This window comes from Oryctolagus cuniculus, chromosome 7 (genome assembly GCF_051225735.1).
Source record: "Oryctolagus cuniculus isolate XC-2025 breed Fujian yellow rabbit chromosome 7, ASM5122573v1, whole genome shotgun sequence".
Lineage (NCBI taxonomy): Eukaryota > Metazoa > Chordata > Mammalia > Lagomorpha > Leporidae > Oryctolagus > Oryctolagus cuniculus.
This window is the reverse complement of record NC_142873.1, coordinates 16423898-16445020: the sequence shown is the minus strand read 5'-3', so window position 1 is coordinate 16445020 and position 21123 is coordinate 16423898. Positions and strand designations below refer to the sequence as shown.

At 38.2% G+C, this 21123-nt stretch overlaps 1 pseudogene; it reads right to left on the bottom strand.

The window, feature by feature from the left end:
• Positions 1-228: 228 nt before the first annotated feature.
• On the bottom strand, positions 229-14971 carry LOC138850339 (zinc finger RNA-binding protein pseudogene; annotated as a pseudogene).
• Between the last annotated feature and the right edge of the window lie 6152 nt (positions 14972-21123).

Below are 21123 nucleotides of genomic sequence, written 5' to 3'. Positions count from 1 at the left end.
ACCAAAATAATGGGAAAACAACCTGAACCACTGTTTACCCTAGTTGGAGTACAATATTTTTGGTGTCTTTCCATTCATATAATACCTAACACTGTACATTAAGTTTTTAATGTCACAGAAAAACTTGGTTCTTCCATGAAATTCTTTAATTTCTTGATGAATTTTTCAAAGTAGACATTATTATGAATGAAAAACAGCCAACAAATGGGCACCTGTTTTTAAAAGTTATCAATCTTTTTTATCTTTTTTCCCCTCAGCTTCAAATCCATCAACTCCATCACTATCCCTTCTTTGCTTTCTGTTGTTGAGGATGTTAAAACGTTGGCTCATTTCTGGTAATGGATCCATGCCTAACACTTTGTGTATTTGGCGGAATGCAAGGAGTCTCAAAGCAAACTGTGCACTGGATGTAATGTCTTCACGCTGCTGGTCAGTCATTGTTGCCAAGGTGTCAAATGGATCCTTTCCACAAGGATCCAGAAGTCTAGGGCCACCTTTAAGAATAATCCCGCAAGAAATGCACTCAAAAACTCTTCTCAGTGCATCTCCAGGGCTCTGGGGACTAGAAGCACTACTGATTGCCTTCTCTACTAATAACTCCATAGCCCAGCTTGGAAAATCAGACCAAGTTGGAACTTGTTGACAGAGGTCTCAGAGAATACGTATGATTATCACACAGGACTGCAGACCATTGGCTCTAGCCTGGAACCACTTAGCTTGGCGTAGAGCAGCCAGAGCATCAAGGCATTTTTTCCTGTCCAAGACATCTGGTGGATCTTTCACCATACCCGAGGTTACATCTCCTTCCCTCATGTTCTCTTCTTGAATAATTGGAGATGTCAGGGTGATAGTGACTTGCATTTTGGGTTCCACACATGAATTCAAAATTATTGCCACTTCAGATACAGCCCATTTTATACCGTACTTCTCAGGACTTATAACAGCAAGCTGTTTGGGGAGGTTTTCTGCAATTCAGCTTAATAATGTCTTTGAAGGTTTTTCTGAGCAAAGCAAAACAAGGTTGACAGTTCTATCTCCTTGGAGAAGTAATCCTTTTGCCAATACTCCCACTCGCAAAATTCCTTTCAAAGCTCTGTCTTTCCCTCCCTCTTTCTTATCATCTCCCTCCTTGTTTGCTCTTTTCATGTTCAGACAAACTGTCTGAAACAAGTTTTAAAGCACATTCAGTGATAGAAACAATTTTTTGAATTGCCTGTGACTCCTCCACAGTTGGATAAATGGTTGCATGCTTTGTCATCACATAACGGTCATCAGAAGAGTCAGGATGACGCAAAGGTGCAGGCCCCTGTAGTTGAGGCAGCATGCCTGGTCGTACTCCCAGGAGGCCGAAGGGGCCTGGAGGACCATGTGGATAGCCTCCGTCAGGCATCCAATGGTGATCCTCCCAATGAGGTTGTTCTTCCTCTTCTTCTCCAGGGCATGTCCTCTCCATAACGTCTCATTTCCATCCTCCAGTGCTCCTCCTCTTCTCATCTTCACCAATACTCCTCCTTCTGCATTTGCTTTCTCATTTTCTCTTCTTGAATGTTCTCGAATACTGGACTTCACTTCTACTTGCAAATCTGGATTTACTTTTTTTTTTTATATTGAAGTCTGTGTCTTCATCCTTTTAAATGCATCTCCTTAGCATTGGGGTTGTTAAAACTGCACTCGCATCATTTACAATGGAACCTAATTACTTTTCCTTCATCATTTTGTACCTCTTCCACATGATCGTGGCCCACTGGCTGGATGTCACTCTGTAAAGCTGCAAGAGATGCAGGTGTGACCAGCTCTGACACCATGTCTGACTTTACTTCTGGAATGTGCTCAGAAGAAGTGACGGGAGCATTTTTAACACATTCCGTTCCTTTTTAAGTCTTCTGCTTTGCTTCCTGTTGACTGCAGTGTATTACCACCAACAAAGTTTATTTTGGGTGTAGATGTTTTCTTGGCAGCCTCGTATTTGTAGGCACTGCTGATATTTTAGTGCTGGAGGTGCTGTTAAGAGATGTGTTTCCTGTAGCAGTAAGACCTTTCACTGAAGAAGTTGCCATCGATGAAGCATTCACAGTTCAATTGTTTGCTGCAGTACTTGAAGGAGAGGCAGTCAGTTTTGAAGCAGATACAGCTGTTGAAGAAGTAGCCTGGCTAACAACGTTTGGCTCTGTTAATGGAATTGGTTTACCCAGTTTTGTATGTAATTTGACCACTTTCTGATGCTTAGCACCACGGATGTGGGCAGCATATGCATCTGCTCCTGTACAGGACACATCGCAGAGCTCACAACGCAGCTGGTTGAGTCCCACGAGCAGAGTTGTTGCTGCTGCTGGTATTTTGTGAGGCTTTCAATGCGGCTTCTTTTTTAATGTTTCTGTCCTTCTAAATGGTTTTTGTAAGTCTGTGGTCCAGCACAGCTGATCGTACACACATCACAGCAGTGAATCTGGGGTGGTTTCGGGGCTGTTTGGTTTCAGCTGTTTATTTTGGAATGGTGCTTTTTTAGTAAAGTGGTCCCTGTCCAGGCAGCTGCTGCAGCTTCTGTTGCTGCTGCTGCTGTGGGCAGCAGGAAGATGCGGCTGAGCACACTGCTGCTTCATAACCTGAGTGAGATGTGCAGAGTGAGTAACTGCCCTGCTGCTGTAAGTAGCACTCTGAGTGTAGGGCGGCACCCCGGTAGCTGCAACTGCCACTGGCTGTACGTGGAGGACACAGGACAAGTGGAGAAAGTAGTGGTAGCTGGACTCGGTGTGACTGGTTTTATGGCTGTCACTGTCGAGTTTGCTGGGCTTGAGTATACAGAGTTGCTCCTTGGCTATAACCTGCTTTGGGAGCCGTCTGATGGTAGGTTTCAGCAACAGCAGGCTGAGGCCGGGCAGCAGCAGCGAGGGCAGCGGCAGTTGCTGGTGGTTGTTGGTAGTACTGCTGACTGTCGTAAGCTGCAGCAGGAGCTGTGGGTCTTACCTAGGAGTAGGAGTCCTGGGAATTTTGTGTAGTAGCTGGGGGAGGTGGTGCTGGTGCTTCTCGTTGCCTCTGGGTGTAACCACAGTCGGTTGCTGTGTGCAGCGGGGTAGCCTCCATAGGCGGCAGCTGTTGCTGCAGCGGCCACAGCTACTGAAGCAGGCCTGGCAACCACAACTGTGCATAGGGAGCAGTAACCGTGCGAGCAGCTGCTGGAGCCTGATGGACAGTGCAGCTAGAACTGTAGTTGGACGAGAACAGGCCACACCCGAAGCTGGCTGTTGGCTACAGTGGGCCGCCGCCGCCGCCGCCCCGCTGTGGTGAATCCAAAGTAGTTGCCGTCGCCATTTTGGCATCTTCCCCAGCCGGCTGGCACAGAGGAGAAAGCACTACAGGGCATGTGGGAACCCTGGGCTCAGGCTGCTGCTGCTGCACTCCGAGCTCTCACCCGCGGCCTCCCTCCTGTGAGTAATATGCTTTGTGTAATACCAATATGGTGACATTACTTTCAGTGTATACCCTGACTAAAGTGACCGACTGCTATTGTTTGGCTGGAACTTACCACTGTTCCAGCCTGGTAAACTGTTAAAACTGATCACCCTAGAAAGTAGATAATTTTACATACATGTAACATTCGTATTGTAACATTTCCAAAAAGAATTTCATATTTTGCCATGCAGAGTGGTATATAGATAATGCTATTTAATTTTTGTTTTAATTTGCACTTCATTGTTGACAACTATGACTGATTTTTGTTAAATGTGTGTTAGTCTTTTAGGTTTTGTCGCTCCCCATCTTCGTGGAGGAACGACACAGGACCGTGTGCTGTTCTTTTGTCTGCTCGGCCCTCCCCGGGTTTGCTGCTGGTTCTTCCCGGGTTGGCTACCGTCCCTTCCACCTCCGTGGAAGGGCGGTTCCCCCTGCCACATTCCCCACTTCTGCGGGGGAGCGGCACACCGCCGGCCGGCTCTCTTGGGGGCTGCACAGGTGTTCCTTCAGATAGATGTTCCCCTTAGATGTTCCTGGTGCATGTTGTCTCTCTCCTCCTTTATAGTCCTCTCCACCAATCCCAACTCTGCTACCCACACGCGGAGTACGCTGCTCTCCTCCAATCAGGAGCGGCTCCTGCAGCTTGTCAAGTTGGTGAGAGGCAGCTGGGTAGAAGCTGTACGCTCCTTTCCCAGCGCCACATTGTGGGAGAGCAGATGCATAGAATAAGTCTTAATTCCAGTAACTTAGTCTAGTCCGAGTTGCTCCCAGTTGCTCCCCACAGGTTTCTTACTCTATGAATTATTTGTTCCCCTTTTTCTGATAGATTGTTTATTCTGCCATGTGATTTCTTAAGATTTTTAGATTCCAACATTAAATAACTGAAATTATCTTATGTTAGTCTATGTCTTATCTTTTACATGTATTTTGTTTTGCACAATTTAATTTTCACACAAATATTCAGTTAAAGTCTTATGCCTTTGTCTTTTAGTCATTTGTATATACTAGAGTAATAATATTTGTGCAAATATTTTCCTGTTAATTTGAAGATTTACCTTTGATGTTTCAATCTTTGGTATACCTAGAACTGTGTGCAATTAGTTTTACTTCTTGTCATATAAATGGCAAATTATTCCAACAGTGTGGTGAGGATCTAAGAGTCATTGATTTATATCATATTTATGCACCGAATCTAATTTTTATATATTTCTTACTTCAGTTTATGGATTCTGGCTTCTGGTCATATAGTCTATGTTTGATCTCTATTCCTAACATCCCAATAATTTCTTAGTTATTATGATTTTTAATTAGGCATAATATATGGCAGAATATGTGATTTCACATTGTTCTTTTTTAATCCTCTTCTTGGTATTTGAGCAAAACCAATTGAATATATTGGGTTATGTAGAAATAATTTCTATCCTAACAATTCAATGAATTGAGGGTTCACTGTATATATGGGTTCATGAAGACAGTGCATTTCACCGTTTTCTCAAGAGGATTATTCATATTTGCAAAATATTCTGTTAAATATATTTAAAGAAAGACATTGCTCTGGGGATACCAAAAGGACACAGTGGTTTTCTTTGACAGTTTATGAAATGCTCAGAAAAGAAGTTTTGGGAAGCCAAATAATTAAATTTTTTCATTTATATCAAAGAGTTTCTTTTTCAGCAGATATGTAAGAACATGAAATATATTGCCATTTCTCTCTAGATACTTTGGCCATTTCCCAGCGTGAACTCCACATAATTTTGTTCATGCGACTCTGGGATAGAAAAAGGCAAATAAGTAAGTGCCCAGTATGAATGGACTTGGTAAAGGTTTTATGGTAAAATACAGTACTGTTCCAACTAATTAAAGAATAGAAATAGCCAAAAAAGAAGAAGAAAAAAGAGAGAAAAAGAAATCAGAGACAGAAAGTGATGAAGAAAAACAATACTTCCCTCCTCTATTGTCATCTAGAATGTGGTGGCAAATTCAAAACGAGCAGCCTCCAATTAGAAACAGAGTTCTCCAGGAAACTACTGAGGGACAGAAACTGAAGCTTAAGACAGGGGCGTGTAGTTTCTGTGAGGAAACTGTGTCAGCGTCGATTAAGTTAGTTGTTGCTTGTTTTCCAGAAGCAGGGAAGGATGCTTACTAGAACAGAGCAATCAATGGTTACTTTTCCAGCTTCTCTGCCAGGAAGGCAGCCTTGTCACTGGGCTTACAGCTGCAGAAATGCTCAGTCCTGATGGCCAGCATGAATATAAAAAGTTTTTGGATCAAAGTAAATATACTTTAATGCCATTTTCTGTGCACTGTGAAGTGCTCTTTTACACTATCGAACATTAGCAGATGTGTTGTCTCATAATTCTTTTAATATATAAACTTGTGTGTATTTGGATAGCTGAGTGTAACTTTCTGGTCACATTAATAGAAAAAAATATTTGCTCAAAAGCCAGAATAGAATGATCTCTGGATAAATATAAAATAAAGCATAAAGGAAATATTAATTTTTACACTCAACAATTTTATGTTTTATATATTCAAATTTCTGAAACCATGTTAAAGAGCAAGTGACAAATTATAAGAAATATCTGTAACATAAAATAGAGCTAGGCGGCGCCACGGCTCACTAGGCTAATCCTCCGCCTAGCGGCGCCGGCACACCGGGTTCTAGTCCCAGTTGGGGCGCCGGATTCTGTCCCAGTTGCCCCTCTTCCAGGCCAGCTTTCTGCTGTGGCCAGGGAGTGCAGTGGAGGATGGCCCAGGTGCTTGGGCCCTGCACCCCATGGGAGACAAGGAGAAGCACCTGGCTCCTGGCTCCTGCCATCGGATCAGCGCGGTGCGCAGGCCGCAGCGCGCCGGCCACGGCGGCCATTGGAGGGTGAACCAACGGCAAAGGAAGACCTTTCTCTCTGTCTCTCTCTCTCTCACTATCCACTCTGCCTGTCAAAAAATAAAAAATAAAAAAAATAAAATAGAGCTAATAGTTTAAAAAACAGATAAAGATCACAGAGAAAAATATGTGGCCATATAATAAAAATGGGGATAGCGATTAAGCTGTTGTCATGAAAATGACAACATAAAATGGTTTCAATAAGATAAAATTTTGTTTCGTTTTCATGTGAGAACAAAGAGACTGACCAGTGAGCTCTGAGGCATTGATCACTGAAGCTTCTTCTGTCCATCATTCAGTGTCCTGGGAGCATTGTCCGTAACCACAGGTAAGCTAGGTCGCCACTTCTCCAGGTTCTCAAGTACTGGGGAACCAGAGGACAGCATCACCTTGTACACAATAGAATATTGAATACATCTCTTCCACTCTGTTCAGTTGTTGAAAATTTGGTCTCATAGCCATAGCAACTGCAAGGGAGAGTGGAGGATGCATTCTATGAGTAAGAGGTCAAGTGTCCAGAAGAAAATAGAACTAATGCTCTGCCATAGGTTGGCACAGTACCTGGGGAAAAAATGTTCACAAAGAAATATGAACATGTACATTTAATAGACTAAATGATATAAAAACAGTAGTACAATGTACTAAAACAGAAGTACATGCTCTTTTTTTGATCTCACAAGATTTTTCACAAATGTTAATAATAGCTATTGAAAATATAACAAAATGAGCATTTTCAAATATTGTTGGTAAAAAATATATATACATAGGTATTACTTTAATGGAAAGCAGTTTGGCCTTAAATAGAGAAGTGCCTACAGGTCCAAATTGAGAACCATTATGTGCAAATTACTGGCCAACACTCTTCAAAACTGCTGCTATCATAAAGACCAAGGAAAGTTGGATGTTTGCTCCAGGTTAAAGAAGATATGAAAGAAGATATAGTGCTATTATATGCTTCCTGACCTAGGGAAAAACATGGTTTTACAAAGCATGAATACAATCTACAGACTAGATAGAAATTTTATTTTTTTTAATTTTGATCATTGTACTGTGGTTATACGAGGTGCTAAAAATAGGAAATCAGATAATGGGCATTTGAGAACTCTAGTATGATTTTGAACATTTTTGTAATTTTGAAATGACTTCAAAATGAAGTTTCATCATACTTAAAAGTAGACCCTCCTTCTGAACCCTTCTCCTTGTTTATCCTGTGCATTAAATTATCAGAAAGCTAGTTAAACTTTAACCCTTCCAAAGCTAAAAGCTGCAAATGCCTCCTTTGGGAATAGTCTATGCATATGATACACCAGAATGCTTGCAACAAACTGCATACTAACTAAATGTCAAATTTCATACATGTTCAGCCTGTTTCTGCAATTGGAATGATTTCCTGAAAAATAATGTACATTGAAGCTTTTTGCCATTTTTCTGTCTTCTCATTTTTCTCCAATTCCTTGCTACTATTGCATTTTCAATTGTTTCTGTTCCACTTATTTTATTTAAGTGAGGATGTGTTTTCCAACACATTTTTTAGAATTCTTAAATAAATAAATAGTCACACAAATCACCTATAACTCCATCTCATTTTTATGTTATAATTTTATTTAAATATATAAAAGTAAATCATATGCATTCTAAACTTTGTCAATGTTACAAAGTTAAAATATTATATTTGTCATTATTTTATATTGGTCATGCCTATGGTTGTATCTACCAAAGCCACAGAGAAATGTAATCAGCCAGATGTTTGAGTCTAAAAACAAAGGCAAATATACAGCTATAAGAAACATCTGGAGGTTGCAAAGATTATTCTGAGTTACTCAATGTTTATCTTTATCCAAATACCTTCAGTGTATCTCATCTCCCCAGGCTGGTGAACACAGACACACTGAACTATCTCCAAGTACATATGTAATGTTGTAGATAGTTGACACCTCAAGATGAAAGCATAGCTCACATTAGTGTTGATTAACATCAGTATATTTTGAAATATTCTTGATTATCCTGACAAATTCTGGGAATACTGGTCAAAAACAGTCGAACAGAGATTCTGTGTTCACAACAGAAAGTAACCCTGATAGACTGAAATGACAGTGAGTTGGTAGAAAGAATACCTTCTCTGACACGTGGGAAGCAGAGATCACAGTTATACCAAATACCCATCCCCAAGACTTCAGTGACAATATGGGTCTTTATTTAATAGGTTTGGGCACTATGTTTTCTCCCTGGGAAGTTTCCCTTAACAGAACATATCCCAGCCTGATATGTGAAGTCCTAAGTTAAGTTCTGAATGACCTTGACTAACACAGGGAAATTATCATAAGTTTTCATTGTAAAAATTGCAACGCTGAATAGCAGTGCAGGACTTCTGCAGTTATCATTATGATTAGCTCCTGGTTAGATCTAAGGTGCCTCCAGAAACCTATGTCTTAGCACCACAGCCCCATTGTATAAGCAGCTACTGCCAGACACCACTTAGTGAAATCTGTTCTTAGAAATTACGAAGGAATGAGGATGAGGGAATGAAGATTGTGAGATCGTGTGTGTTTCTTTTTTTTTTTTCAGACCTATTGTCATGTTTAATCCCAGTGAGAGTCAAGTTGGGAATTGCTAATTTCTTTCTTTTTTTTTACAGAAGATCATTTTAGTATACATTAAGTAAACATTTCAACAGTTTGCTCCCACACAGAAACATAAAGTGAAAAATAATAGATGATTTTTTAAATGATGATGAAATCAGATCAGACCTATTGTCATGTTTAATCCCAGTGAGAGTCAAGTTGGGAACTGCTAATTTCTTCTTCTTTTTTTTTTTTACAGAAGATCAGTTTAGTATACATTAAGTAAACATTTCAACAGTTTGCACCCCCATAGAAACACAAAGTGAAATATACTGTTTGAGTACTCGTTATAGCATTCAGTCTCAATGTACAGCACATTAAGGACAGAGATCCTACATGAGGAGTAAGTGCACAGTGACTCCTGTTGTTGACTTTACAAATTGACACTCCTGTTTATGGCATCAGTAATCTCCCTATGCTCCAGTCATGAGTTTCCAAGGCTATGGAAGCCCCTTGAGTTCTCCGACTCTTATCTTGTTTAGACAAGGTCATAGTCAAAGTGGAGGTTCTCTCCTCCCTTCAGAGAAAGGTACCTCCTTCTTTGAAGACCTGTTCTTTCCACTGGGATCTCACTCACAGAGATCTTTCATTTAGGTTTGTTGTTGGTGTTGTTGTTGTTTTGTTTTTTTGTTTGTTTGTTTGTTTTTGTTTTTGCCAGAGTGTCTTGGCTTTCCATGCCTGAAATACTCTCATGGGCTTTTCAGCCAGATCAGAATGCCTTTAGGGCTGATTCTGAGGCCAAAGTGCTGTTTAGGACATCCGCCATTCTATGAGTCTGCTGAGTATCTCGCTTCCCATGTTGGATCACTCTCCCCTTTATTTATTCTATCGGTTAGTATTAGCAGGTACTAGACTTGTTTATGTGCTCCCTTTGACTCTTAGTCCTTTCATTATGATCAATTGTGAACTGAAATTGAGCACTTGGACTAGTGAGATGGCATTGGTACATGCCACCTTGATGGGATTAAATTGGAGTCCCCTGGTATGTTTCTAACTCTACCATTTGGGGCAAGTCAGCTTGAGCATGTCCCAAATTGTACATGAGATCGTGTGTGTTTCTCTGTGTGTGTTCGTATGTGTGGGGGTGTGTGTGTTAACATGCTATCAGATCTCCTATAACTGAACCCATTCACCTTATTCTGATTTTTTTAGAAAACATGCTTTTGCTAAAACTGCAAAAATTTGTAGAATTTAATAGGCACATTATAGATATATTCAATTCGATGTTAGAAATACTAACAACCTGAAATGCTAACAACCCTTTAAGATGACCAAAAACATAAATCAGGTAGTTCTATGGGAAATAGCAGATCAAACCTGAACAAAAATGAGGGTATACTGTTTATTTTTATTTTGTTACAGCTTATTTTTAAATACCTTTAGTTAGACACAAATAAATACACATATTTAAAAAACATAGGATTTGGCTGGCGCCACGGCTCAACAGGCTAATCCTCCGCCTTGCGGCGCTGGCACACCGGGTTCTAGTCCCGGTTGGGGCACCGGAGTCTGTCCCGGTTGCCCCTCTTCCAGGACAGCTCTCTGCTATGGCCCGGGAGTGCAGTGGAGGATGGCCCGAGTGCTTGGGCCCTGCACCCCATGGGAGACCAGGAGAAGCACCTGGCTCCTGCCTTCGGATCAGCACGGTGCGCTGGCTGCAGTGCACCGGCCGCGGCGGCCATTGGAGGGTGAACCAATCGTAAAGGAAGACCTTTCTCTCTGTCACTCTCTCACTGTCCACTCTGCCTGTCAAAACAAAACAAAACAAACAAACAAAAAAAAAACATAGGATTTGATATATGATGCCATCTACGAAAAAAATCATGGACATAACCCTAAAATTTTCCTCATGTCCCTTTTTTTATATTGTGGTAAAAGACATGATATAAAATTTACCAAATTAATGATTTAAATGTCTAATACAGAAGTAGCTACATACACCTTGTGCAGTAGATCTCTAGGACTTTCTCATCTTGCAAAATTACAATTCTATATCTGTTTGACAGCAGTTCTGCTAATTGAAGCTTTGTAACCCCTGACCATCATCTTCCTATTCCCCTAATCCCTACCCAGAATCTCGTAATTCTCTATTCTGCTCTTTGCTTATATGAGTTTGATTTTTTAGATTCGGCATGTTACTAAGACATGCAGTATTTGTCTCCCTGTGCCTACTTCACTTAATATTATAATCTCCAATTTCAGTCATTTTCTGCAAATAATGGCATTTTGTCATGGCCTTTGTGTGTGTGTGTGTGTGTGTGTGTGTGTGTGAGAGAGAGAGAGAGAGAGAGAGAGAGAGAGAGAGAGAGATTGGATAGTATTCTATTATTTTTAGAAGCCACATTTCCTTTAGCTACTCATATGTTACACAACCACTTAGGTTGATTCCATAACTTGGCTGTAGCAAATAATACTGTGATGAACATGGGAACACAGATGCTCTTTGACATAATGGTTTCGTATCTTTTGGGTTAATATCTGGAAGTTAGATTGTGGATCACAGTGCAACTCTAATTTTAGTATTTTGAGAAAGCTTCATCCAGTTTTTCATAATAGCTGTGCTAATTTACATTTTCACCAACAGTGTACAAGGGCTTTTGTCTCAATCCTCATCAATACTTGATATCTTTCATCCTATTTTTATTGACCTTCTCTCCAGTTGATCTGTTCATTTTTGAAAATAAAGGACTAAATTATAATATTACTTTGTTACTTTATTTCTCCCTTCAGTTCTGAAAATGTTTTCCTTTTATTTCTTTTATTTGTGTCCTTTGCTCTTATCTCTGAATATGTATTTATAATCCCTAATGAAATGGCCCTTTTCTGCTTACATTGTTTATTTCTTTGTCTCTTGTGACCATTTTTAAATTAACTTGTATTTTTTCAAATATAAATATGGTCACCTCTGTTCCCTTTTGGTTCCCATTTGCATGAGATATCTTTTTTCTAATCCCTTCACTTTCAGCCTATGTATGTCCTCATATAAATTGAATCTCTGTAGTCAGCAGTCTCATATTCATTTTTAATCCTTACTTCCCAATGCCTCCTGCTTCTGCCATCCCTTATTCTCCAGAAAATGACTGATTTGTGTTCTTTTACTTTGGATGCATTTGCACTTTCTAGAATTTTATAAAAAACAAAGTCTACAGCATATGGTTATATTTGTATAGTGAAATTAGCATAATTATTTTGAATATCAGGCAAAAAAAGTAATAAAACCATCAAGATTACAAGTGCAGAATTAAAACTCTCCTTACTTTCAGGCTCCATAATTGTGAGAAAATCGGATGCAGTTTATAAAAAGCTATCAGAACTCCTAAGCAAGCTTAGCCAGGTCACAGAACAATATATTCAATGCCACTTAATTTCCAAGTAGTATCCACTGCACGAATATGATAATTTGCTTATCCATTCTTCTTTTGATGGATATTTTGCGTTTCGTTTTCAGTTTTGTACATGATATAATCCTTATGGAATTGCATGTAAAACTTTTGTATGGACATCTTTTCATTTCTCGAGTTCTAGGAGGTCATAGCTGGATTATATAATAGTTAAATATTTAACTTTTTTGAAGCTGCCAAGCAGGTTTCTGTAGTAGTTTTACCATTTTATTTTCCCACTAACTATGTATGAGAATGTTAGTTGAGTTGCTGTACATACTCACTGTTACTGGAGTGGTCAGGCTTTTAATTTCAGATGAATAATAGTATCTTACAGTGTTTTCATTTCCATTTACCTAATGACAAATGATTGAGATCTTCACAGGCTTATTTGTCATCTGCATGTTTTTTGGTGAATTGTTTGTTCAAATAATTTGCTCACCTTTTTAACTGACTTGTTTTACTGTGAAGTCAGTTCTTTTTATATTCTCGATATAAGGGCTTCATCAGTTATGTGTTTTTCAAATATTTTTCCCTGTCTATGGCTTGTTTTTGTTTACTTATTTCTAATTTTCTTGACAGTACCTTTTAAATAATAATTATTTTAATAAAACATTTTAAATAATAACTAATTTTAATAACAACATCCAGCTTGTCATTTATAATAATTATTTTAATTTTAGTAAATACAGTTTATCAAATTTTTTAATTTATGCATCATGCTTTTGGTTGTGGCTAAGAAATCTTTCCCTGACTAAGAGTCAAAGGGAGCACATAAACAAGTCTAGTACCTGCTAATACTAACCGATAGAATAAATAAAGGGGAGAGTGATCCAACATGGGAAGCGATGTCCTAAACAGCACTTTGGCCTCAGAATCAGCCCTAAAGGCATTCTGATCTGGCTGAAAAGCCCATGAGAGTATTTCAGGCATGGAAAGCCAAGACACTCTGGCAAAAACAAAAACAAACAAACAAACAAAAAAACAAAACAACAACAACACCAACAACAAACCTAAATGAAAGATCTCTGTGAGTGAGATCCCAGTGGAAAGAACAGGTCTTCAAAGAAGGAGGTACCTTTCTCTGAAGGGAGGAGAGAACCTCCACTTTGACTATGACCTTGTCTAAACAAGATAAGAGTCGGAGAACTCAAGGGGCTTCCATAGCCTTGGAAACTCATGACTGGAGCATAGGGAGATTACTGATGCCATAAACAGGAGTGTCAATTTGTAAAGTCAACAACAGGAGTCACTGTGCACTTACTCCTCATGTAGGATCTCTGTCCTTAATGTGCTGTACATTGAGACTGAATGCTATAACGAGTACTCAAACAGTATATTTCACTTTGTGTTTCTATGGGGGTGCAAACTGTTGAAATGTTTACTTAATGTATACTAAACTGATCTTCTGTAAAAAAAAAAAAGAAGAAGAAATTAGCAGTTCCCAACTTGACTCTCACTGGGATTAAACATGACAATAGGTCTGATCTGATTTCATCATCATTTAAAAAATCATCTATTATTTTTCACTTTATGTTTCTGTGTGGGAGCAAACTGTTGAAATGTTTACTTAATGTATGCTAAACTGATCTTCTGTATATAAAGAGAATCGAAAATGAAAAAAAAAAAAAAAGAAATCTTTCCCTAACTCCAAGTCACTAGTTGAGTTTTATAGATGTGGGATATTGATTTTAAAAATCTTGTTATTATTGATCATGAATATTAAATTGTTCAAGCATTTTCCATTGAGTTACTTTTACATCTTTGTTGAAAATCATTTGTCTGTGTGTATGAGGTCTGTTTCTAGATTCCCTATTTGTTTCACTGATCTAGTTGTCTGTCATTTTGCTGTGGTTTTATAAAACTTTTGAATTCAGATACTGTTAGTCTTTTAACTTTGTTCTTTCAAAGTTTTATTTGTTTCAGGTCCTCTGCATTTGCATATAAATTTTAGAATCCATCCCATTAACTTTCATTTTTATAAAGCTTTCTGGAATTTTTAGGAATGCTTTGAATCTATAGATCAATGTAGGGGGAATTGACATTTCAATAACATTGAAAATTCCCACCCATGAATTTAGTATATCTCTCCACTGATTTAAGTTTTTATTATTTTTTTCTCCGAAATGTTTATAGTTATCAGAGTACAGTTTTGGTACTTCTTTAATAAGATTTATACCTAAATGCTTTTTTCTAATGTTACTGCAAATGGGCAAATGGTGTGCTTATTTTTAGTTCAATTTCTGATTTTTTAAATTGTTTTTGTATAGTGATCTTGTGTCCTGCAAACTTTCTAAATTTGCTTATTTGTTCCAGTTGCTTTGTAAAGACTACATCCTATTTTCAAGACAATTATAGGGTCTGATAGTGAAGACTATTTTATTTCTCCATTTCAAATATAGATAAGCTTTCACTTATTTTCCCTAATTGCAAAGAACAGAACCTCTTGAACAAGGTTAAAAATTAATGCTATGGTAGACATTTTTGCCTTTTTTTTTTATCTTAGGGGGAAAGTCTTGAATCTTTAAAAAAAAAAAAACTTTTAAGTTTTTTAAGGTGAACAAGTTTAATGTATTTCACATATATAGAATTAGGAGCATAGTGATACTACCCACCTTACATTCCCTCCCACTCATGCTCCCGCTCTCTCTCCTCCTTCCTTTCTCATTCTTTCTTTTTTAATTTTTACAATGACACACTTTCCATTTATTTTATAATCATAAAATTAACTAAGCATAGCCCTTGTCTCTGCTGTTGAGTCACAGTGTTTTTTTTTTTTTTTTCGCTCACACTATTTGCCTAATTTTTATTTACTGTAGGGTTACTCTTATGAGTATAAAGCAAGCTGAAAATAGACCTTTGTAAAAATTGTGAGTGGGAATAGGAGATGGAGGAGGAAGAAGGGTTGGACTATGGGGGGAAGGGAGGGTAAGGGGGAAGAATCACTGTTTCTAAATTTGTGTATATGAAATGCATAAAGTCTGTTTACCAAATAAAATATATAAAAATAAAAATAAAAAAAAAAAACAAGAAAAATCGTAAGAAGAAAAGAACCACAGTGATTCTCGGATCTGTGTGTTTGTAATTTTAACCGAATTTAAATATTTAAGCAGTGAATTCGATCTGTTCCCCACCTTTCATCAGAAACTCAATTAGATACATTAGGATGCATGAGATCACTTTATAAGTCACTGATATTGTGTTTATTGCCATTTTATGTTTCATTTAGGACTCTTTCTGCTGCTAAATCTTCAAGTTTTTAATCTTACCTTCTGTGATATCTATTCTGTTATTATTCTTATAATTCATCCCAGTGTATTTTTCATTACAGGCAGTGCAGTTTTACCTCTAAGAATTCAATGTGGGAGACAGACGAATGCTGTCTCTGATACCTTCCACATCTCTATTTAACTTAGTCAACGTTTCTTCCAAGTAGAGAACATATGGAATAAAGTTATAATAACTGCTGTAATATCCTCTCGGCTAGCTATAACATCTGTGGCAGTGTTGACTGATTTTCTCCTCATTAAATCTCACAGTTTTCTTCTTTGCATGCTTGGAAATTTTTTTTATTGAATTCCATAGGTGGTGAATTTTACCTTGTTGGATGCTGATTATTTTTTTAATTCCTATGAAACCTAAAACAGGAACTTTGTTCCTAGGCACAGTTAAGTTATGTAAAAAAAAAAAAAAAAGTTTAACACTTTTAGAGCTTGTATGTCAAGCCTTTCAGGAAGATGATGTAATTTTTGTCTGGGTGTAACTACACAATATCACTGAGGCAAGACCTTTCTGGGCCTGGCCCTGTGATCTGTGGACTTAAAGCTCTTTCCTTTTTGCTAGTGGAAGCTGGCACTAGTAGTGGCCCATTGTAAGTGAGGTACTCTTCAATCTAATTCTATATTCAAAGATTTTTCATGGTCATGGGTACTGATCAGTACTGTTAGTACCCAAGTGCTTCTGCCAATCTCTGGAGTTTTTTCTCTGTGTGGTTCTCAATTCTCCAATGTTCTGCCCTGTAGACATGAGTTGCCATTGTCTTCCAGAAAAGTCTCCCTCTGTCACCTCAGTTTAGCTCTGGCGTCTGGAAGCCTGAGAATTGTCACAAAGACACAATTGTGGGTGTATTATTAAGCTACTTTATTTATTGTCTCTCGGGGACGATATTCCTTTGCTGCTTGATGTTCCATGTCTTGAAAACATTCTTTCACATTTTTTCCATCTTTAAAATTTTCTTAGGTGTAAATTTATATGAAGTCTCTATTGCTCCATCTTTTTCAGAAGTAAAATTGATCCTACAATGTTTGCAACAGATAAGACATTAATAATCACATAACAAATCTCCCAAAATCAATTCATAAGTCAATCAGATTTCAATAAAGAACACAATTCAATAGCAAAAAAAAATCAAAATTTAAAATAAGGAATAGATCTAAATAGCCATTTTCAAGCAAAACATACAAACAGCCAATGTACATAAGAAAATTCTCAGCATCACTAATCTTTAGAGAAATGCTAGTAAAGACCACAATGAGATATCACTTCACTCCAGTTCTGATGGCTGTCTCCAAATGACAAGAGATAACAAATGCTGGGGATGATGTAAAGAAAAAAGAACACTTGTAAGGCTATAAATTAGTGTGGTCTCTGTGAAAAATAGTATGGAGGTGACAGAACAAATTAAAAATAGAACTACCATCTGAGCTAGCAATCACAGTACCTGGTATATATCTGAAAGGAATGAAAATTAGCATGGTGAAGAGACATCTGCACCCCATGTTTATTGCAGCTTTCTTCATAATTGCTAATGTCGCTCCCCCTCTTCGTGGAGGAACGACACAGGACCCTGCGCTGTTCTTTCGTCTGCTCGGCCCTCCCCGGGTTTGCTGCTGGTTCTTCCCGGGTTGGCTACTGTCCTTTCCACCTCCGTGGAAGGGCAGTTCCCCCTGGCCACATTCCCCACTTCCGCAGGGGAGCGGCACACCGCCGGCCAGCTCTCTCGGGGGCTGCACAGGTGTTCCCCTTAGATGTTCCTGGTGCATGCCGTCTCTCTCCTCCTTTATAGTCCTCTTCCGCCAATCCCAACTCGGCTGCCCACACGCCGAGTATGCTGCTCTCCTCCAATCAGGAGCAGGATCAGCTCCTGGAGGTCATCACTCAAGTTGGCAAGAGGCAGCTGCGTAGAAGCTGTTTTCTTCTCTCCCAGCGCCATATTGTGGGAGAGCAGATGCACAGAATAAGTCTTAATTCCAGTAACTTAGTCCAGTCCGAGTTGCTCCCCACAGCTAAGGAATCAAAACAGCCTAAGTATCTACCAGCACATGTGATACATTCATACAATAAAATATGACTCAGCCATAAAAATGAAATTTAGTCATTTGTGCTGATATGAATGGAACTGGAGATCACTTTGTTAAGTGAAATAAGTATCAGAAATGTTAAACTCATAAAAGTTGAGTGCAGTGGAGCTAGTGTTGAGCATAGTGGGCCAAGCCTCCACCTACCATGCAAGCATCCTGTATGGGTGCTGGTACATGTCCTGGCTGCTCCTCTTCCAATCCAATTCCCTGCTATAGCCTGGGAAAGCAGTGGAGGTTGGCCCAAGTTCTTGGGCCCTTGCATCATTCTGGGAAACCCAGAAGAAGCTCCTGGATCCTGGCTTTGGATTGGCCCAGCTCTGGCTGTTGTGGCCATTTGAGGGGTGAACCAGCAGATGGAAGACCTCTCTCTCTGTCTCTCCCTCTCTCTGACTGTAACTTTGTCTCTAATACAAATTCAAAAAAAGAATTTGAGAATAGAATAGTAGTCACCATAGGCTGAGGATAATCGGTGTTAAGAAGGGATGAGAAGAGTTTAATAACAGATACTAAGTTATGATTAGGTAGGAGCAAGAATTTCTGGTGTTTTATTGCATAACAAAGTGTGACTATAAATAATTATAATGTACTGTATAACTTTTGAAAAAAAAGAAACAAATTCTAGTGAGTTCAGCCTAAAGAAATGATAAATGCTTTTGTTTTAGGTTTAGGTTTTTAAAAGATTGATTCCTGTATTTGAAAGAGTTATGGAGAGAGAAGGAGAGACTGAGAGATGGAGATCTTCAACCCATTGGTTCACTTTCCGGTTGGCTGCAACAGCCAGAGCTGTGCCAGGCTGACCACCCCAGGAGTCAGGAACTCCATACAGGACTCCATGTGAGTGGTATGGGTGACCCAAACACCAGGGCTATCTTCTGCTGCTTTTCCCAGGCCATCAACAGAGAGTTGGATTAGAAGCAAAGCAACTGAACAGGAACTGACATACAAATGGGGTGTAGGCCTTGCAGGTGGCAGATTGAACCACTGTGCCACAATTCCAGTCCCAACAAATGGCAAATGTTTGAAGAGATAGGTTTATCCTGATTTTAGCACTATACATTGAATACATGCAGCAAAGCATCATATGGAACTCCATAAATATATACAATTTTTATGTATCCTTTTTTAAAATTACAACAGAATTTTTATGCAACGGGAAAAAATAAAAGGCTATATGGAGGATTGAATGTCTATTAATTCTTAATTTTTCATGTTATATCTCTTTACACTGCACATTTGCCTTCATAGTTCTTATCATCCCTTGCCAAATTGTCCTTCTAGAATTTTGTTTTTGGTCTTTAATCTCAACTGCAATGTAAAACACATAGAAGTAAGAATTTTACTTTGTCCATTTCTATATCACCTGTGTCTCACACATGCATACTAAACAATTATTTATTGAACAAAAAAATATATGGTCAAGACAAAAATCTTCTGAAAAAGAAGATTGGAAAATTTGATTAGCAAATTTCAAGATACCAGAAACCAGTAACAGGACAATTTCAGTATTATTGCACAAAGAGATCAATGGAACAAAATAGAAAACCAAGATGTACCCCTTATCATTATTATGAAACTTGGTTAACAAACATTAGAAATACCATCATAAATAGGTTATAAAATGATGGAATCTAGTTAACAATCTTCAGATAATTGCCTCTTTTTAAAATTTTTATTCATACAAGGTGAAGAAATTTCATGTATTTCATGTATACAAATGTAGGAGCATAGTGGCACTTCCCACCATACCCTCCCTCCCATCCACACTCCCACTTTCCCTCCTTCTTCCTTTCTTATTCTTGAAATTTTTACAATTATATACTTTCAGTTTATTTTATAATCATAAAATTAACTCTCTACTAAGTAAAGAGTTCAAATATGTGAATTTTTACAAATAGTAAGAAGAAAGAAAACAAAAAAACAAAAATCACTGTCCCTCAATAGTACAGACAAGGGTGACAGACAATAATAAAATCTCAAAATATCAATTTTTCTCATATACAGTGTATTTTTTACTCTTAGTAACCATATGGGGAAAACATGATATTTGCCTTCAGAGAACTGACTTATTTCACTAAGGAAAATGGTTTCCAGTTGCATCCATTTTATTAAACCAGGATTTTATTCATTTTTATGGCTTAGTAGTAATCCGCAGTGTATGTAGACCATATTTTCTTTATCAAGTAATCACTTGATGGACATCTGGGTTCATTAGCTTGGCTATTGTGACTTGAACTGCAATAAACATGAGGATACAGGTAATTTTTTCATATGCTGATTTCATTTCATTTGGGTAAATTCCCAGGAGTGGGAAGGCTTGGTCATATTTTCAGATCTATTTTCAGCTTTCTGAGGAATCTCTATGCTGTCATCCACAATGGATGTACTAGCTTTCAAACCCACCAACAGTGGATTAGAGTACCTTTTCCCAAACATCCTCACCAGCACTTACTGTTTCTTGATTTCTGTAAGAAAGCCGTTCTAACCGCAGCAAGGCGATATCTCATTGTGGTTTTGATTTGCATTTCCCAGATGGCTAGTGATCCTGAGCCCTTTTTTATGTGTATGTAAGCCACTTGAATTTCATTCTTAGAAAAACGCCTGTTCAAGTCATTTGCCCATTTCTTAACTGGGTTGTTTGTGATGCTGTTGTCAAGTTTCTTGAGCTCTTTATAATTCTGGATATTAATTACAAACCTGTATAGTACTTTGCAAATATTTTCTCCTATTCTTCCAGTTGTCTTTTCACCTTCTTGAGTGTTTCCTTTGCCGTACAAAAGATTCTTAGGTTTATGTAATCTCATTTGTCTATTTTTGCTTTGATTGCCTGTGCTTCTGGGTTTTTTTTCAATAAATCTTTGCTTATGACAATGTCTTGAAGAATATCCTCAATGTTCTCCTCTAGTAACTCAATCTATTTTGAGTTGATTTCTCTTTAAAATGTAACGTAGGGGAGTTTTTTCATATTTCTGCAGGCATAGATCCAATTTCCTCTTGTTGAAGAGACTGTCCTTTCTTTGAGATTGATTTTAGTTTTTTTTTTATCAAAAATTAGTTTGTTATAGATATATGGATTGATTTCTGAGGATTCCATTCTGTTCCATTCATCTACATGGCTTTTCTTTACTGGGAGGGTCTTTATTACTGATTTAATTCCCATCATGGATATTAGTTTATTTAGATTTTCAATGTCTTCATGCCTCAATTTTGATAGATTGTATCTGTCCAGAAATCTATCCATTTCTTCCAGATTTTAGAATTTGTTGGCATATTTTTGTGCCCCCTACCAGGCTGTTTTGATAGCAACTGCCCTGCAGTATGTCCTAAAATCTGGTATTATGATGCCTCCAGCTTTATTTTTGTGAATATTGCTTTAGATATCCTGTTTTTTATGATTTCATATGGATTTTAGAATCATTTTTTCTGGCTCT